The following is a 17,961-nucleotide window of genomic DNA, read 5'->3' on the forward strand; positions in this document are numbered from 1 at the left end:
CAAAATGGAAAGCTGCGGGCCTGGCACAAGTCAGCCAGTCATGGGTTCAAGAATGCTTTTTGTCTTTCTCAGACTTCACCCTCAGATTTAAAATCCCCCAATAAGATCATTTCAAATCCGTCACTTATGGCTTAAAAACTTGATAACCAGTTGGCTTCCCTTCAGGATTCCAATAAAGGGCTTTCCACCTGCTACCAAACCCTCAATAGGTCCTATGTCCAACCTCAAAAAGAAATAGGAAAGGGATTTAAAACCTTCATTCTCCGATGACCAATGGTACGATGCTTACTCTTAAAGGGGTTGTCCCGCGGCAGCAAGTGGGTCTATACACTTCTGTATGGCCATATTAATGCACTTTGTAATGTACATCGTGCATTAAATATTGACCATACAGAAGTTATATACTTACCCCCTCTGGTGTTGGCGTCCTCGTCTCCATGGCGCCGACCGAAGCCTTCTTCTGCCTGGATTAGACGCGCTTGCGCAGTCTGCCCTCTTCTGTCCCGCTCCGGCGTGCCCGCGCTGCAGAGGTCTTCTGCGCATGCCGGAGCGGCCCCTTCAGCGGGACAGAAGAAGCAGACTGCGCAAGCGTGTCTAATCCAGGCAGAAGAAGGCTTCGGTCGGCGCCATGGAGACGAGGACGCCAACACCAGAGGGGGTAAGTATATAACTTCTGTATGGCCAATATTTAATGCACGATGTATATTACAAAGTGCATTTATATGGCCATACAGAAGTGTATAGACCCACTTGCTTTCGTGAGACAACCCCTTTAAGTTATCTCCGTCTCCAAATGTACAAAGCACTTGAAGGCCTCCCGCCAAGTCCTGCACACAACGTATCTCACTCCACATGCTCTTAATGACATTATGCCCCACTTTTCTCACTGATGTTGGAGATGTGGATTATTGGATTGTGTTCCATTTATGGTGGGACCGTCCTTCTGTTCTGAACTTCTAAAGCCAGGTCTTTCAGCTAATATCAAATCTTAGCAACATTCAACTACAACCTAATCCTGCTGGTCTTACTTCATATTCTCATTACTTCTAGAATACCTGTTGCTCACCGCTGGAAGACCTCCATCCCTCCACATCGGAAACAATCAGATTACTACATAATAGTTGCTGATGCGAATACATGAGTGCGGGAGCCTTCAATAAGAAAGTCTGGACAGCCAACTTCAAAGTAGCTTCTCTTCTGTGCCTTCTTAGGCATCCCCGAATCCCCTTTACTGCAGTTCTTACTTTGTACTGATCTTGACTAAAGCCCCCTCCTACGCATCTTCCTTAAAGGGGTTGTCCCGCGAAAGCAAGTGGGGTTATACACTTCTGTATGGCCATATTAATGCACTTTGTAATGTACATCGTGCATTAAATATGATCCATACAGAAGTTATTCACTTACCTGTTCCGTTGCTGGCGTCCCCGTCTCCATGGTGCCGTCTAATTTCAGCGTCTAATCGCCCAATTAGACGCGCTTGCGCAGTCCGGTCTTCTCCCTGGTGAATGGGGCCGCTCGTGCCGGAGAGCAGCTCCTCGTAGCTCCGCCCCGTCACGTGTGCCGATTCCAGCCAATCAGGAGGCTGGAATCGGCAATGGAACGCACAGAGCCCACGGTGCACCATGGGAGAAGACCCACGGTGCACCGTGGGTGAAGATCCCGGCGGCCATCTTGGTAAGGTAAGTAAGAAGTCGCCGCAGCGCGGGGATTCGGGTAAGTACTAAACGTTTTTTTTTTTAACCCATGCATTGGGTTTGTCTCGCGCCGAACGGGGGGCCTATTGAATAAAAAAAAAAAAACGTTTCGGCGCGGGACAACCCCTTTAAGTTCTTTAGTTGCATCTTCGTTAGCTAAAGTGTTTAATTGTGTTTCACACTAAGGATCCCTTTAGACGTTTATGCAGCATATGACGCTGGGCGATGAGCAGATCACTCAGTGTAAATAGTAGCAGGTCAGTACTGAACGGCCACTATGTTATGTCAATGGAGAGGGGCGGGGAGAGAAATCTCCTGCAGACAGCCATACTAGCTGCCATGCAGCAGCACCACAGATAGTATGTGCGGGCATCGTTTGCCCAACATTGATCCTGTCCAAAGGGACCCTCACCTATGTTCACAAATATATATTTGTATGTTAATGATTTGTAATCTGTATCTTCCAGAATTTCAATAAAGTGACGGATACCGTACCACACCAAACATAAAGGTGGTAAGGACCCATGAGGTGACGAGACCCATACCGTACATAAAGGTGGTGAGGACCCATGAGGTGACGGGTACCATACCACACCGTACATGAAGGTGGTGAGGACCCATGAGGTGACGGGTACCATACCACACCGTACATGAAGGTGGTGAGGACCCATGAGGTGACGGATACCGTACCACACCGTACATGAAGGTGGTGAGGACCCATGAGGTGACGGATACCGTACCACACCGTACATGAAGGTGGTGAGGACCCATGAGGTGACGGATACCGTACCACACAGTACATGAAGGTGGTGAGGACCCATGAGGTGACGGATACCGTACCACACAGTACATGAAGGTGGTGAGGACCCATGAGGTGACGGATACCGTACCACACAGTACATGAAGGTGGTGAGGACCCATGAGGTGACGGATACCGTACCACACAGTACATGAAGGTGGTGAGGACCCATGAGGTGACGGATACCGTACCACACAGTACATGAAGGTGGTGAGGACCCATGAGGTGACGGATACCGTACCACACAGTACATGAAGGTGGTGAGGACCCATGAGGTGACGGATACCGTACCACACAGTACATACAGTACATGAAGGTGGTGAGGACCCATGAGGTGACGGATACCGCACCACACAGTACATGAAGGTGGTGAGGACCCATGAGGTGACGAGACGCATACCGTATATAAAGGTGGTGAGGGGGGCGTGGCTAGGCATGAGAGAGTAAAGCCGCACATATCGGAGCTCCGCAGCCACCGACGTCCAGATAGTCAGAAAAGCAGCAAAATAACCCAAACCTGATGATGACCAGAGTGGGGAAGAAGAAGGCAGACCAGCCGCAGACTCATGGATCCCCTTTGAGTCGGTTCCTGCACGGAACAAGCGCCGCCGGAGCGGGAAGACGGCTCTCCAACATGGCGCCAGGTCAGCGTGAGAAGTCCACACTAAAGCAGAGCGGAGGCTCAGCAACCTCATCCACAAACCGGGAGACAGCAGGAGAGCCTCAGGCTGGCAAACCGCCAGGGCAGAGAGAAAGGCCCTTACAGCAGCGGAACAGAGCGTCGGAGGTCCCGCCGGCAGACACCGCTGGTACAGTAAGGTCCCTCCCAGACACGGCACAGGGACCAAGATGGAAGACAGCAATGAGACCAGCAGGAGAAGTGGGAGCGCTGTAGACATACCTAGGTGGAGCGAGAAAACCTCCTCCCGATCAGATCCAGGGGCTGCAGGCAGAAATGAGCGGGCAGCAGGCACAGGGTGCAGAAGCACCAGCTACAAACACCAGAGGAGCAGAGCAGCACCACACTGGCAAGAAGCAGGAGCAGCGAGCAGGACAAAAGGAGCAGCGGAACGGGAGCACAGGTACCCCACCACCAAGCAGAGCCCAACAACCTGATCTGGGCGGGAGGGGGAATAGGGCAGAGGTCCCGGGGTCACCAATGAGTCATCCCACTGACCCCACATTCCACAAAATGGGCAATGAACCCCATGAGACCCCCAGCCAGGAACACAGCCCCAATGCAAAGGGCAGCAGAAGGGGACTTGAGGCAGACCCTACCCCTCCCTGGAAGGACAACCCAAGCCAGAACGGGATAATGCAGGGAGATAACCTAACCCCTGACGCCCGACCTCCATCTCCACAGAGAGATAACAGAGATATAAATACCTTCCATGACTACAACTCCCAGCAAGTTACTGAAGCAGAAGCCCCGGGCAGTCAAACAGCGCCACCTGCGGACGATTCCCAAACACTACAAGCCCTCTGGGTCATGATACGCGCCCTACCCACCAAAACAGATTTAGAGCTGCAAATACGACGAATAGAAGAGAAACACGAGAGGGCCATCGCGACAGTCAACCACTCAGTACAGGCCCTTACAGAACGGCTGACGGCGCTAGAAGAGAACCCCGAGGTCTCCTATACGGACTTTCAACAACTAACAAGCATCATAGAACAGCAGCAGAAACAGCTCAGTGAGTTAACTTTCCACCTCGACGATGTCGAAAACAGAGGCCGTCGCAACAACCTAAAGCTGAGAGGCCTCCCAGAGGACATACCACCAGACGCGCTCTACGAGTGTGTAACAATCATCTTCAACAAGCTACTACGCCGTCCGGAAGACAGGACAATAGAACTGGACAGGGTCCACAGAATGATGGGCGGGAGAACAAGGAACCCTAATCAGCCAAGGGATGTCATCTGCCGAGTGCACTTTTACAGACAAAAGGAGGAAATCCAGCGCATGGGAAAGAGGCCCAGTTAACTTTAACGGAGCTGAAATTACTATCTTACCAGACGTGTCCAGATTGACCCTTAACAGTCGGCGATTGATACGACCACTGCTAGACGCAGCACGCCAGGCGGACGCGACCTACAGGTGGGGCCATCCCTTCCACTTAATACTACGTAAGAGAGGCCGTCTATACACAGTCAGATCACCCGCTGACCTGAACGGAGCATTCAGGTTCCTAGAGGTCCCGGCAGTACCCATTCCAGACTGGACTACGCCCATGGACATGGCACAGACCAACCCGTGATCAGCGGAGGTTCCAGGGAACTTCACCAACTGACAAGACAGCAAGGACCGAGACTCATGGCCAATTAAACGAACCGAGACTTATTGTGTCCCGTTAGCAGACACGAAGGGCGGCGGCACGTTCCCCAGCCTCCTATCCACCGGACGGGCTAAAAGTCGTCTAGTTTTGTTTCTCTTCTTCTCCTTGTTTTTCTTTTTTCCCACAGCACTACTTCTCATGATAGTGGCATCCCGGAAGTTCCGAGCAAGAACGCTATAGAGGAGCAGATAAGGAACCAGAGGTCGTTCTCCTCGTTCACCGATCTCCAAGTTAGACAGCGGCCTCAACAGCCTAAGTGCACTTCTACATTACCCCCAGTAGGGAATCAGGGGACCTGGCTCTGCCCCTCTCATTTGGAGGGGAAACAGGCCCCCTGACTAAAATATAGTAGTTAGCCTCCGAGCTAGCCTTAGTTTTGTTTGTCCCCGATTTGTTCCCCTTGTGTGTCGTGTAAGTGCCCTCCTCTCTCTCTCTCTCCTCCCCACACTGCTACCATCGTCTAACCTATCGACAGCCGGATCTTCTTTCATTTGTAATGCCAGGCTCTGCTAATCTCTCCATAATCTCCATTAATGCGCAGGGCCTGAATGTGCCGAAGAAGAGGTCCTCCATCCTCCACCTCCTCTGGAAAAGAAGAGTGCATGTGGCCTTTATCCAGGAGACCCACTTCCGCACGAACAAATGCCCCAGATTTGCAAACGACAGATTTCTAAACGCCTACCACAGCACAAACGCGGAATCCAAATCCAAGGGGGTCTCCATCCTTGTCGCCGACTCCGTCCCATGGGAACAGGAAGAGGTCCGCTGTGATCCAGGAGGTAGATATATTTTCCTCAAGGGGAAGCTCGCCAGCACACAAATCACACTTGCGGCCATCTATTCACCCAACTCCAATCAGGTGTCCTTTTTAGAGGAGACCCTGGAGGAGCTGGAGGAATTCCAAGAGGGTACCCTGATCCTGGGTGGAGATTTTAACGTGCCGCTAGACCCAAGAATAGACACATCTAAAGGTAGCGGTTACCTCCCCGGGTCGGCGTATCGCAGGATTAAAAATACACTCCACAAGTACCAGTTAGTAGACGCCTGAAGAGCCCTACACCCCACCACAAAGGACTACATGTTCTTTTCCCGACCACACAACACATACTCCAGAATCGATTTTTTTCCTCCTGCAACACTCGTCCCTAGCGAACCTAGTCACAGCCACAATAGACACCATCACATTCTCAGACCATGCAATGATCACACTAGCGCTGAGACTACCTACCCTGCACAACAGAACATGGCATTGGAGATTCAATGAATCGTTCCTCCACGACACAGCGTACTCAGATGAAATCCGCACAACACTAAGGGAATACTTTGAACACAATGTCACCCCAGAGGTAGCTCCACTAACGGTTTGGGAAGCGCACAAGTGCGTGATACGAGGTTTCTGTGTAGGCCTTGGCTCACGCATCAAGAAGAAACGTAGCGCACACCTCAGGGGACTCCTGAACCATATCCAGGCACTAGAGTCCTCCCACAAATCGACACTAGACAGAGAGAAGGGAACAAAATTGCTACAGCTAAGGGAGCAGGTCCACTCCCATTGCCTGGGGAAGGCAAAAGCGAGCCTAACGAAATGGAGGCGTCATTTCCTTCAGTTTGGAGACAAACCGAGCCGCACATTGGCCCGGGCCCTCCGTGCAGCAAGAGCTAGGGCCTACATACCACACATTAACAACTCCGAGGGCCGCACACTACACCTCCCCGAACAAATTTCAGAAGCGTTCTAGGAATATTACCATTCTTTATATAACCTATCCCCATCACAGTCCGAACAGGCCAGAGGACACAAGAAAGCTATGATCCACGAATACTTGCAACGATCAAACACTCGCAGATTCCCCCAGGAGGCCATCGATCTGATGGAGGCTCCAATATCCCCGACTGAGCTAGCGGAAGCGCTGACAGACTCCCAGACAGGGAAAGCACCAGGACCGGATGGGCTAACCCTATCATATTACAAGAAATTCGCAGAGACGCTTACACCCCACTTCATCCAGGCCTTCAATTCCATAACATCCGGAAACAAAATACCTAGAGATACCCTAACAGCACACATAGCGGTCATCCCTAAAGAAGGGAAGGACCCAGCGCAATGCCAGAGCTACCGTCCCATCTCTTTACTTAACGCAGACTTGAAATTGTTCTCTAAAATTTTGGCAAATAAGACCTCCCCTTACTTAAATAACATAATCCACAAAGATCAAGTCGGCTTCGTCCCAACTAGAGAGGCAAGGGACAACATAACCAAAGCTATCAACCTAGTACACCTAGCGCACACACTCTCCAAATCGATATGCCTTTTGTCCACAGACGCGGAAAAGGCTTTTGACAGGGTGGAGTGGGACTTTCTATTTGCGACCATCACCCACATGGGTATGGGCCCAAACATGATACACTGGATTACAAGCCTATACTCCAGCCCATCCGCGTACGTGAGAGTAAATGGCCAGCTTTCAAAATCGTTCTCCATTTCAAACTGTACAAGGCAGGGCTGCCCTCTATCGCCACTGATCTTCATAATATGCCTGGAGCCACTGCTGTCACAAATACGCAACAACCCAAACATCAAAGGGATCAGGGTGGGGGAGGAAGAATATAAGATCGCCGCATATGCGGACGACCTCCTGTTCTTTGTCTCCAACCCACGTATCACTCTACCAAATCTACTAGCAGAAATTAACCGCTACTCCAAAATATCACATTTCAAAATAAATTATCACAAGTTAGCAGCCCTTAAAGGGGTTGTCCCGCGCCGAAACAGGGTTTTTTTTTTTCAATAGTCCCCCGTTCGGCGCGAGACAAACCCGATGCATGTGTTGAAAAAAAAAAACGGATAGTACTTACCTGAATCCCCGCGCTCCGGTGACTTCTTACTTACCTTGCGAAGATGGCCGCCGGGATCTTCACCCTCGGTGGACCGCAGGTCTTCTGTGCGGTCCATTGCCGATTCCAGCCTCCTGATTGGCTGGAATCGGCACACGTGACGGGGCGGAGCTACAAGGACCAGCTCTCCAGCACGAGCAGCCCCATTCAGAAAAGAAGAAGACCGGACTGCGCAAACGCGTCTAATCGGGCGATTAGACGCTGAAGATTAAACGGCACCATGGAGACGAGGATGCCAGCAACGGAACAGGTAAGTGAATAACTTCTGTATGGCTCATAATTAATGCACGATGTACATTACAAAGTGCATTAATATGGCCATACAGAAGTGTATAACCCCACTTTGTTTCGCAGGACAACCCCTTTAATATTTCTCTCCCACAACAATTAATGGAGGAGTTGAAGGACTCGTTCTCATTTCAATGGGAAAGGAATCATATTCAGTACTTTGGGGCCAAGCTAACGCCAAACACCGAGGACCTATACCCCGCCAACTTTCCAGCACTCTTAAGCAAGATCCGACAAGACCTCAACTCCTGGACCAAAGGGACTTTCTCTTGGTTCGGCAGGGGAGCAATAATCAAAATGAATATACTCCCCAGAGTACTATACTTACTCCAGGCCCTTCCCATACAAATACTAAGACACTTCTTTCAACACTTACCATCACTCACGTCCACATTCATATGGGCAGGAAAGGCCCCGCGGATAGCAAGAAACACACTATCTCGGCCAAAAAGCGAGGGAGGCATGGGACTACCAGATTACATAAAATACCACCAGGCAGCACATTTAGTACGCATGGTGGACTGGCATCGGCACACAGCCCTTAAACAGGGGATAGCAACAGAACAAGCAGCAGCCACGGCGCCGTTGGCGGCCCTCCCATGGTCTGAGGGACAAGTCCCTACAGAATTAACATCCCATCCTACAATCGGCCCCACGCTGGCGATCGCCACCAAAGTACTAGCCAGGAAAGACATCTCCCCCAGGCCCTCACCTATGTTCCCGGTCTTGGGTAACCCGAGATTCCCCCCGGGCAATGAGAACAAAGTGCTCCATGCAGGGATCACTGAAGGCAGATTCCGGGCAGAGCATTTTATGCAAGACGGCCAGTGGCTCCCACTGGAAACGCTCAGAGGGAATACGGACTCTACCCAACTCTCACTATGGCAGGCACTGCAACTAAGACATTTTCTATCCTCGCTGCCCCACCACCTTTGCCCGCCCAAAAACACAATTTGAAATCATCTGTAGTGAGCAGGGACCCCTCAGGCATACATTATCCAAAATGTACAACATACTAAACACACAATCGGAGGCCTCACCACCTAAGTACATGAATAAATGGGAAGAAGAGATGGGAGTCACATTTACACCGGAAGATAGAGATAGAATTTTCACCATCACACACTTGGTCTCAATATCTAGCAAAATACAAGAATCCGGATACAAGGTTCTCACCAGGTGGTACAGGGTGCCCTCCCACTTGCATAGAATATTCCCGACAGTCCCCCCCGCATGTTGGAGATGCGGAGTGGAGCAAGGGACAAGGCTACACGTTTTTTGGGACTGCCCGGTCCTGGTGAGTTTCTGGACAGAGGTGTGGCAGATAACATCTAGATTCACCCACTACTCAATACCAAAGTCCCCAGCGTTCTTCCTCCTGCATCACAGCAATATACCACTGGCGACCCACAAAAAAAAAAACGGTAGTACGGTTTCTAGTGAGTGCGGCAAGATCGTGCATTCCTAAACTTTGAAGGCAGACAACCTCACCAACAATGGCTCTATGGCTCAACACAGTAAGTAGGATAATGGAGATGGAGGACCTCACTGCGGCACTAAAGGGCACACAGGAAAGGTTCAGGGAAACATGGTATCATTGGATAGTGTCCCAGGATTCTGAGGAATATCGCACGCTAATGGAGCACTAAAAGATGGAAGCGAAACCTGACCATACAGCTTTATGCTATGCAACGTAACGACTGAGTTTACCACACCGTACATGAAGGTGGCGAGGACCCATGAGGTGACGGGTACCGTACCACACCGTACATGAAGGTGGCGAGGACCCATACCACACCGTACATGAAGGTGGCGAGGACCCATACCACACCGTACATGAAGGTGGCGAGGACCCATGAGGTGACGGGTACCGTATCACACCATACATGAAGGTGGTGAGGACCTATGAGGTGACGGATACCGTACCACATCGTACATAAAAGTGGTGAGGACCCATGAGGTGACGGATACCGTACCACATCGTACATAAAAGTGGTGAGGACCCATGAGGTGACGGATACCGTACCACATCGTACATAAAAGTGGTGAGGACCCATGAGGTGACGGGTACCATACCACACCGTACATGAAGGTGGTGAGGACCCATGAGGTGATGGGTACCATACCACACCGTACATGAAGGTGGTGAGGACCCATACCACACCGTACATGAAGGTGGTGAGGACCCATGAGGTGACGGGTACCATACCACACCGTACATGAAGGTGGTGAGGACCCATGAGGTGACGGGTACCATACCACACCGTACATGAAGGTGGTGAGGACCCATGAGGTGACGGGTACCATACCACACCGTACATGAAGGTGGTGAGGACCCATGAGGTGATGGGTACCGTACCACACCGTACATGAAGGTGGTGAGGACCCATGAGGTGACGGGTACCGTACTAAACGCCCGACGGAATACATGCGACGATCTGAGGTATTGGTTTCCAATGCATCATTTCACAGGGGCAAATGTACAGCGCATAAATACGTCGGACCGTGAATAATAGAACATACGCAACCGAAATATGTAGTGGCCCAGAACGGTGGGGCCCCTCAGAAATGCATGCTATATGTAGCCTGTATGGTCTTGTATATTGTCTTGGAATGTGGAATGATTCAGCAAAATGTGTATCAGTGTTTGTAGGAATGAACGGGTTAATGTCTGCAGATGAGCTGTCTGTCTGGAAATGTATCGTTTTATGTTGTGGTCACCTGACCGTACTTGAGATATATATATTTTGCAAGGTGCAATGCAAGAGAGTTCTGCCCGGAGTCTGTTCTGAGCCAGTGCAAGAGTCTGTCTGGAGTTTTGCAGAGGCGGGCATGAGCGAGTCTGCTATGTTTTAGGAGAGACCATGCCTTACCTTACTGAGGCCCAGAATGGAGGAGGCCGAGAGGATGGCCTAATGGCTGCTTGGGGACTACTACCCTCAGGAGTTCACAGCCTGGAGAGAGAGAAATGAGAGGAGTTACCAGCCAACAAAGAGTGCAATGGGACTTGAGAGTGATGACTGTTAGAGAGCTGAAGGAAGAGTGTTGCCAGGTCCAGGACCCCCAGATAATGGGACTGGGGTTTCTCCTGCCCACCCAAGAATCCTCCCTGTTACCGATCTGCCTATTGTTGCCGGATGCAAAGTGTTTTCGGACCGTTCATTCAGTAAATGAGCGTTCCATCCGTTCCCGTTCTGCTCCCTAAAAGTTATTCCCTGTGTGTGAGCCGTTAATTCTCATCATCATCTGGATTCACCGCAGAAGATGGAACGGTGGCGTCACGCGTGACCAAAGACTCAAGGCCAACCAGTTGGGTTACCCTTATTTAATAGCCTGCCCTCGGTTCCTTGGTCGGGTCCCCTCGCTACCCTCAGGGTGGGAGACGGTTGAGCCCCGTGCCAAGGCCCAAACTTTACCCCGCCGTCTCCTAGGCTGGGGCCCCGCTCCTTGGATGCTGCACATATACGGCAGGCAAAAGGATAGTTCTGGAATATATGGCGGCGGTTCCCATAGACTCCAATGGGAGCCGGACGAAGAGAGGGAGGGGGAGGCAGTTTAGCAGCTTACAGGTGCCTCTATATAGACGTTGGAAGGCAGCCCAAGGGTTTTGGCAGAGTGAGGGGTTTCTGGGGTACAACGTATTTTTTCAGGCCGTGAGCGCGGAAAAACAGCCATTCGTGCAATTTTACGGCGTGGCCAAGAAAACCTAAATACGCATACAGCCGTGTGAAAGAGCTCTCACACCCAGTGGTCAGACATGAGGAGCCTCCTATAACTGCTGCATACTAATGAGCTCATTAAGTAGTAATTAATTGCTGACCTCACCAATTTTCGTCCTCCCAGCGCTGCAGTACTGCTCCCCCTCCTCTGCGCAGGGCGTGATGGGAGTTGTAGTTCCAGGCAGCAGTACAAGTGATGCTTGCGGTCGGACTACACCTCCCAGCATGCTCTGCGGTAGTCAGCAGACAGGAAGGATGGGAGGCATCAGTTCATTGGAAGCTGCTGTGGATGGGATCTAGTGCCGTAACCCTCTCACTGCCGGAGGGGTGACATGTGACTGCAGGGACGGTGCTGTAACCCTCTCACTGCCGGAGGGGTGACATGTGACTGCAGGGACGGTGCTGTAACCCTCTCACTGCCGGAGGGGTGACATGTGACTGCAGGGACGGTGCTGTAACCCTCTCACTGCCGGAGGGGTGACACGTGACTGCAGGGACGGTGCTGTAACCCTCTCACTGCCGGAGGGGTGACATGTGACTGCAGGGACGGTGCTGTAACCCTCTCACTGCCGGAGGGGTGACATGTGACTGCAGGGACGGTGCTGTAACCCTCTCACTGCTGGATGGGTGACATGTGACTGCAGGGGCGGTGCTGTAACCCTCTCACTGCTGGAGGGGTGACATGTGACTGCAGGGACGGTGCTGTAACCCTCTCACTGCCGGAGGGGTGACATGTGACTGCAGGGACGGTGCTGTAACCCTCTCACTGCTGGAGGGGTGACATGTGACTGCAGGGACGGTGCTGTAACCCTCTCACTGCTGGAGGGGTGACATGTGACTGCAGGGACGGTGCTGTAACCCTCTCACTGCCGGAGGGGTGACATGTGACTGCAGGGACGGTGCTGTAACCCTCTCACTGCCGGAGGGGTGACACGTGACTGCAGGGACGGTGCTGTAACCCTCTCACTGCCGGAGGGGTGACATGTGACTGCAGGGACGGTGCTGTAACCCTCTCACTGCTGGATGGGTGACATGTGACTGCAGGGGCGGTGCTGTAACCCTCTCACTGCTGGAGGGGTGACATGTGACTGCAGGGACGGTGCTGTAACCCTCTCACTGCTGGAGGGGTGACATGTGACTGCAGGGACGGTGCTGTAACCCTCTCACTGCTGGTGGGATCACATGTGACTGCAGGGATCCAGTGCTGTAACCCTCTCACTGCCGGAGGGGTGACGTGTGACTGCAGGGACGGTGCTGTAACCCTCTCACTGCCGGAGGGGTGACACGTGACTGCAGGGACGGTGCTGTAACCCTCTCACTGCCGGAGGGGTGACGTGTGACTGCAGGGACGGTGCTGTAACCCTCTCACTGCCGGAGGGGTGACATGTGACTGCAGGGATCCAGTGCTGTAACCCTCTCACTGCTGGAGGGGTGACATGTGACTGCAGGGCGGTGCTGTAACCCTCTCACTGCCGGAGGGGTGACATGTGACTGCAGGGATCCAGTGCTGTAACCCTCTCACTGCCGGAGGGGTGACATGTGACTGCAGGGACGGTGCTGTAACCCTCTCACTGCTGGAGGGGTGACATGTGACTGCAGGGATCCAGTGCTGTAACCCTCTCACTGCCGGAGGGGTGACATGTGACTGCAGGGACGGTGCTGTAACCCTCTCACTGCCGGAGGGGTGACATGTGACTGCAGGACGGTGCTGTAACCCTCTCACTGCCGGAGGGGTGACATGTGACTGCAGGGATCCAGTGCTGTAACCCTCTCACTGCCGGAGGGGTGACGTGTGACTGCAGGGACGGTGCTGTAACCCTCTCACTGCCGGAGGGGTGACATGTGACTGCAGGACGGTGCTGTAACCCTCTCACTGCTAGAGGGGTGACATGTGACTGCAGGGATCCAGTGCTGTAACCCTCTCACTGCCGGAGGGGTGACATGTGACTGCAGGACGGTGCTGTAACCCTCTCACTGCCGGAGGGGTGACATGTGACTGCAGGGATCCAGTGCTGTAACCCTCTCACTGCCGGAGGGGTGACATGTGACTGCAGGACGGTGCTGTAACCCTCTCACTGCTGGAGGGGTGACATGTGACTGCAGGGACGGTGCTGTAACCCTCTCACTGCCGGAGGGGTGACATGTGACTGCAGGACGGTGCTGTAACCCTCTCACTGCTGGAGGGGTGACATGTGACTGCAGGGGCGGTGCTGTAACCCTCTCACTGCCGGAGGGGTGACATGTGACTGCAGGGAGGACAATCTGTTGGGACTGAAGGGTTATTCAGTGTAAACATTCAATGTCCGCTGAGCAGCGCTCCCCAGCGGGGTGCCATAGCACTATGGGGCGCCACGAGAAGCTCCAGGGAAGGAGACAGAGAAAAAAAACCTATTTTTGCGGGGTAGGTTGGAAAACACTCCGGTAAGTAACAGGTGAAGGTGCGGGCAGCGAGTCATGACTGACCCCCAGGGGGACGGCACATTTTCTCGGCAGACGGTTTTTGCCCGGTGGTTTGCCATTGTCTTCCCCAGTAATCTTTTCCCCATTTTACTGACCTCCTGGGCTGCGTCCACCTTGTGCTGCCGACCTGATCAGTGCGGGGATTGAACCTGCAACTCTCAGGTCCTGAGGGAGGGGTTACCTTAAAGGGGTTGTCCCGCGGCAGCAAGTGGGGTTCAGCACTTCTGTATGGCCATATTAATGCACTTTGTAATGTACATCGTGCATTAATTATGAGCCATACAGAAGTTATTCACTTACCTGCTCCGTTGCTGGCGTCCTCGTCTCCATGATGCCGTCTAATTTCAGCGTCTAATCGCCCGATTAGACGCGCTTGCGCAGTCCGGTCTTCTCCCTTCTGAATGGGGCTGCTCGTGCTGGAGAGCTGCTCCTCGTAGCTCCGCCCCGTCACGTGTGCCGATTCCAGCCAATCAGGAGGCTGGAATCGGCAATGGACCGCACAGAAGACCTGCGGTCCACCGAGGGTGAAGATCCCGGCGGCCATCTTCACAAGGTAAGTAAGAAGTCACCGGAGCGCGGGGATTCAGGTAAGTACTATCCGTTTGTTTTTTAAACCCCTGCATCGGGTTTGTCTCGCGCCGAACGGGGGGGCTATCTTTGCCCCACACTGTAGGGACTGTGAAGAAGGGCACATTGTGAACTGTGGCCACTGAGGGATCTCTAACAGACGACTCCCCCGGATTCTTCTGAAGGCAGCATGTGATCGGTCATCTGTCGGGGGGGGGGTCGTCTACGGAGAGCAGCTTCATCATTAACTTCAAGTCTCAAGTAATGAAAGAGGATAGAAAAGCCTGTGAGCGAGCGTAAGTATGCCGATGCGCTACAGTGGAGCGGCCCCCCATGACGGTGAGCCAGGGGGCTACACAACAGTTCAGCAAACCCTAGGGCAGCGTACAGGGCTGCGAGGCAGACGGATGGTCACTGCATCTGTGCTAACAATGGGGCATCGGAAGAAAAAGCCTCAATTTGCTCGGCAGTACCGGAATCGGACCACCGCTGATTGGCAAAGAGTTGCCTTCTCCAACGAGTCACGTTTTCTGCTTCATTCGAATGGACGTTGGCACGTCGGGCGAGAAACCTCAGAGAACGAACACCCTGCAAGCATCGCTGGAGGAACGTAAGCTGGTGCCAGTAGCGTTATCAATGTGGCGCTCTCCGGGGAAGGCATGGTGAACTGATCCGGTTATCCGTTCTTGTAGATTACCTACTCCCATACATGCTGATTGTCTCCCCGGGGCAGATGGGATCTTCCAGCAAGACAACGCAACATGTCACATGACTAGAAATGCCCGACAGCGGTAGGAAGAGTGCGGCCGAAACTTCCAAGTACTTCCCTGCCCCCTAATTTCCCAGACTTGAACCCAATTGAGCCCCTGTGGGACCACCCTGAGCATTGTGTTCGCTCTATGGATCCTCCCCCACGTACCTACACCAACTGTGGGATGCACTGCAGATGCCCGAGACCACCTACCACTCCCAGCCCGCCTGCTGTCTGTGCGGCACAGGGCGGTTACTCTGGATATTAGCTGCTGGTCAGAGTCATGTGACTCCGCTCTGTAGTAGGTCCTCTCAATGCTGCACATCCAGTGTAGTGCCCCAGAGTTGGTTAGGGGCCGTTATGTGAAGGTTAAGGGCTCCTGCCCACTTGTGTTATTTTAACGCAGCGATATCGCAGCATTAAGAAAACAAGTGGGCGGCAGCCCTAGATCATGTTTACTGTCAAGCATTAAAAATGAGCGTTTTCATGTTATTGTAATGTTTCATGTGTCAGGCCCAATCTGCATGGGCGGAATTGAATTGCGGAATCCGTGCGGGCCACCTGCAGTTTAAGCCGCCCATAGACAATCATGGGCGCCCCGAAGCTGAATCTAAGCATGCGGACCTTCTGGTCCGGAAAACAAGTCGCAGCATGCTCAATTTTGCTGCGGGTCAATGGAAGCCGTCCGATCCGCGGCCCGCCCGCAGCGGATACTGTAGATGGGCCGTGGATCCCATGGGAAAGCAGATTTAAAAGAAAAAAAACTACCGTGCACGTGCGACAGCGTGTCGGCTACATCTGCAGTGGAGAAGATGGAAGACCCACACAGCCACACAGAGGATCCAGACGGGTAAGTAATGGCCTCTTGCCGTGGGCAGGGTGGGATTCCGCTGCGGGCTCCCGCCCGTGGACATGGGGCCTTACTGTATGATGTTTACTGTCATTGTTCTCCAGTCCCTTATTGGTACCGGTTACCTAGCAACAGCCGGGGAATGATTAGCTAGACTTAGCCAGAATAGAGAGCCTGGGATTGGTAGTTTAGCTCAGCCTATGATGGGGATCTAATGTGGCAGTATAAAAGAGGGGAGTGGGCGGAGCTAAGTCAGTCTAGCCAAATCAGAGGAGACTGAAGGAGACCGCGGAGAAGAGAAAGTCTCTGCCAAGTCATTGTAGAGTAACCATTGCAGTTGGAAGGAAATAACATCTTAAGTGTGAGAACTCTACAACAAAGACATTTAACAGAGCATCGAAGGGAAAATAAGAAGGAGAGATTAAGTAAAGGAAACTAAGTCAACCAGTCATAGGCACAGCCCGGGAGAAAAGCTGGGAGGCACAGCAGAGTGTGTGAATGGGTTTTCTTCTACCATCCCCTGAGGATAATGCAGAAGAGATTAATGCCTGCAAATGTAACTGTTTACCAGAAAGTCATCTCATGTGAACTATGGAGCACAAGTTAACCTGAACTCTCATCTGCTCTTGAGAAAAAAATCTGTTTTTGGTTTACTTTACAACCTGACTCCTGGAGTCCCTTTCCACCAACCTAACACCTGCACTGTGGCACCACACTATGTGCTCCTGGGGCATAGAAGCTCTACTCTCATCATTTCTCCACATTATCATTTTGTTCGGAGTGGGTCCCTACCCATATACGGACTGGGGTCACATCAAAACAACATCTTACCCCTACCCGACTCCGTGGGTTAGCGCCCAATTGGGGCATGACCATCTTACCCTGCCAGTAACGTGTCAGCATTGCAACACCCTCAATTCCGCTGCCTCTAAAAAAGAAGGAAAGGGGTTATAATCACCTGATAGTTTTTTCCTTTCATCTTGATACACATGACTATGCACTAGCTAATGGCCCAGGAGACTCGGGATTCAGTCATGTGGATCAGTCATTAGACGACCCTGATTTTGCACTCTTTGTGGATGGATCGAGGTATGGTCAAGAAGGCAGGTCCTCTACAGGTTATGTTTTGCTCTCCCTACATGATGTGGTCAAGGCCAAACCCCTTCCATCTTGCATGTCAGCCTGAGAAACCAAATTGCAAGCCCTGGAAGAAGCATGTAAGCATGCTCAAGGGAACACGGCTAACATCTACACAGACTCACACTATGCCTACGGCATTGCTTATGACTACGGACTCACGTGGAGAGCAAGGTCTTTCTTGAAAGCAAATGAAAAGGCAATTAAACAGTAAAAGTGTACAGGCACTGATGGAAGCCCTCTTGCTGCCTGAGAGAGTGGCCTGAAAATGCAACAAAAGGCCAATCCAATGATGGCACAAAAGAGGCAACCATAAATCACCCAGATGATCAGGCTGCAAAGAAAGCCACACAGAAGCCCAGACTTGATCCTTCAGGGGTTGGGGCGGTACAGGTACCTCCTCAAACCTCACCCCCGGTGGATTATGACCTGTTGATGCAGGGAACCAGCAAGAGGGACACAGAC

The 17,961-nt window shown here is 52.2% G+C and overlaps 1 protein-coding gene across 5 annotated transcripts in view; it reads right to left on the reverse strand.

The window, feature by feature from the left end:
* SCAMP4 (secretory carrier membrane protein 4) overlaps positions 1-14,306 on the reverse strand; it is a 40,625-nt gene extending 26,319 nt beyond the window's left edge. The window contains exons 1-2 of one of the 5 annotated variants that reach the window (XM_066574460.1): positions 14,287-14,306; positions 10,886-10,966 (exon numbers count right to left, since the gene is read on the reverse strand). The gene's annotated coding sequence lies outside the window, so the exon portion shown is untranslated. Of the gene's footprint in view, positions 1-10,885; positions 10,967-11,832; positions 12,029-14,286 lie in introns of those variants that run through there. The other 4 variants (XM_066574462.1, XM_066574461.1, XM_066574459.1 and 1 more) reach the window with 4 other exon arrangements.
* Between the last annotated feature and the right edge of the window lie 3,655 nt (positions 14,307-17,961).

The sequence above is a fragment of the Eleutherodactylus coqui genome, chromosome 7 (genome assembly GCF_035609145.1).
Source record: "Eleutherodactylus coqui strain aEleCoq1 chromosome 7, aEleCoq1.hap1, whole genome shotgun sequence".
In the NCBI taxonomy this organism is placed as follows: Eukaryota; Metazoa; Chordata; class Amphibia; order Anura; family Eleutherodactylidae; genus Eleutherodactylus; species Eleutherodactylus coqui.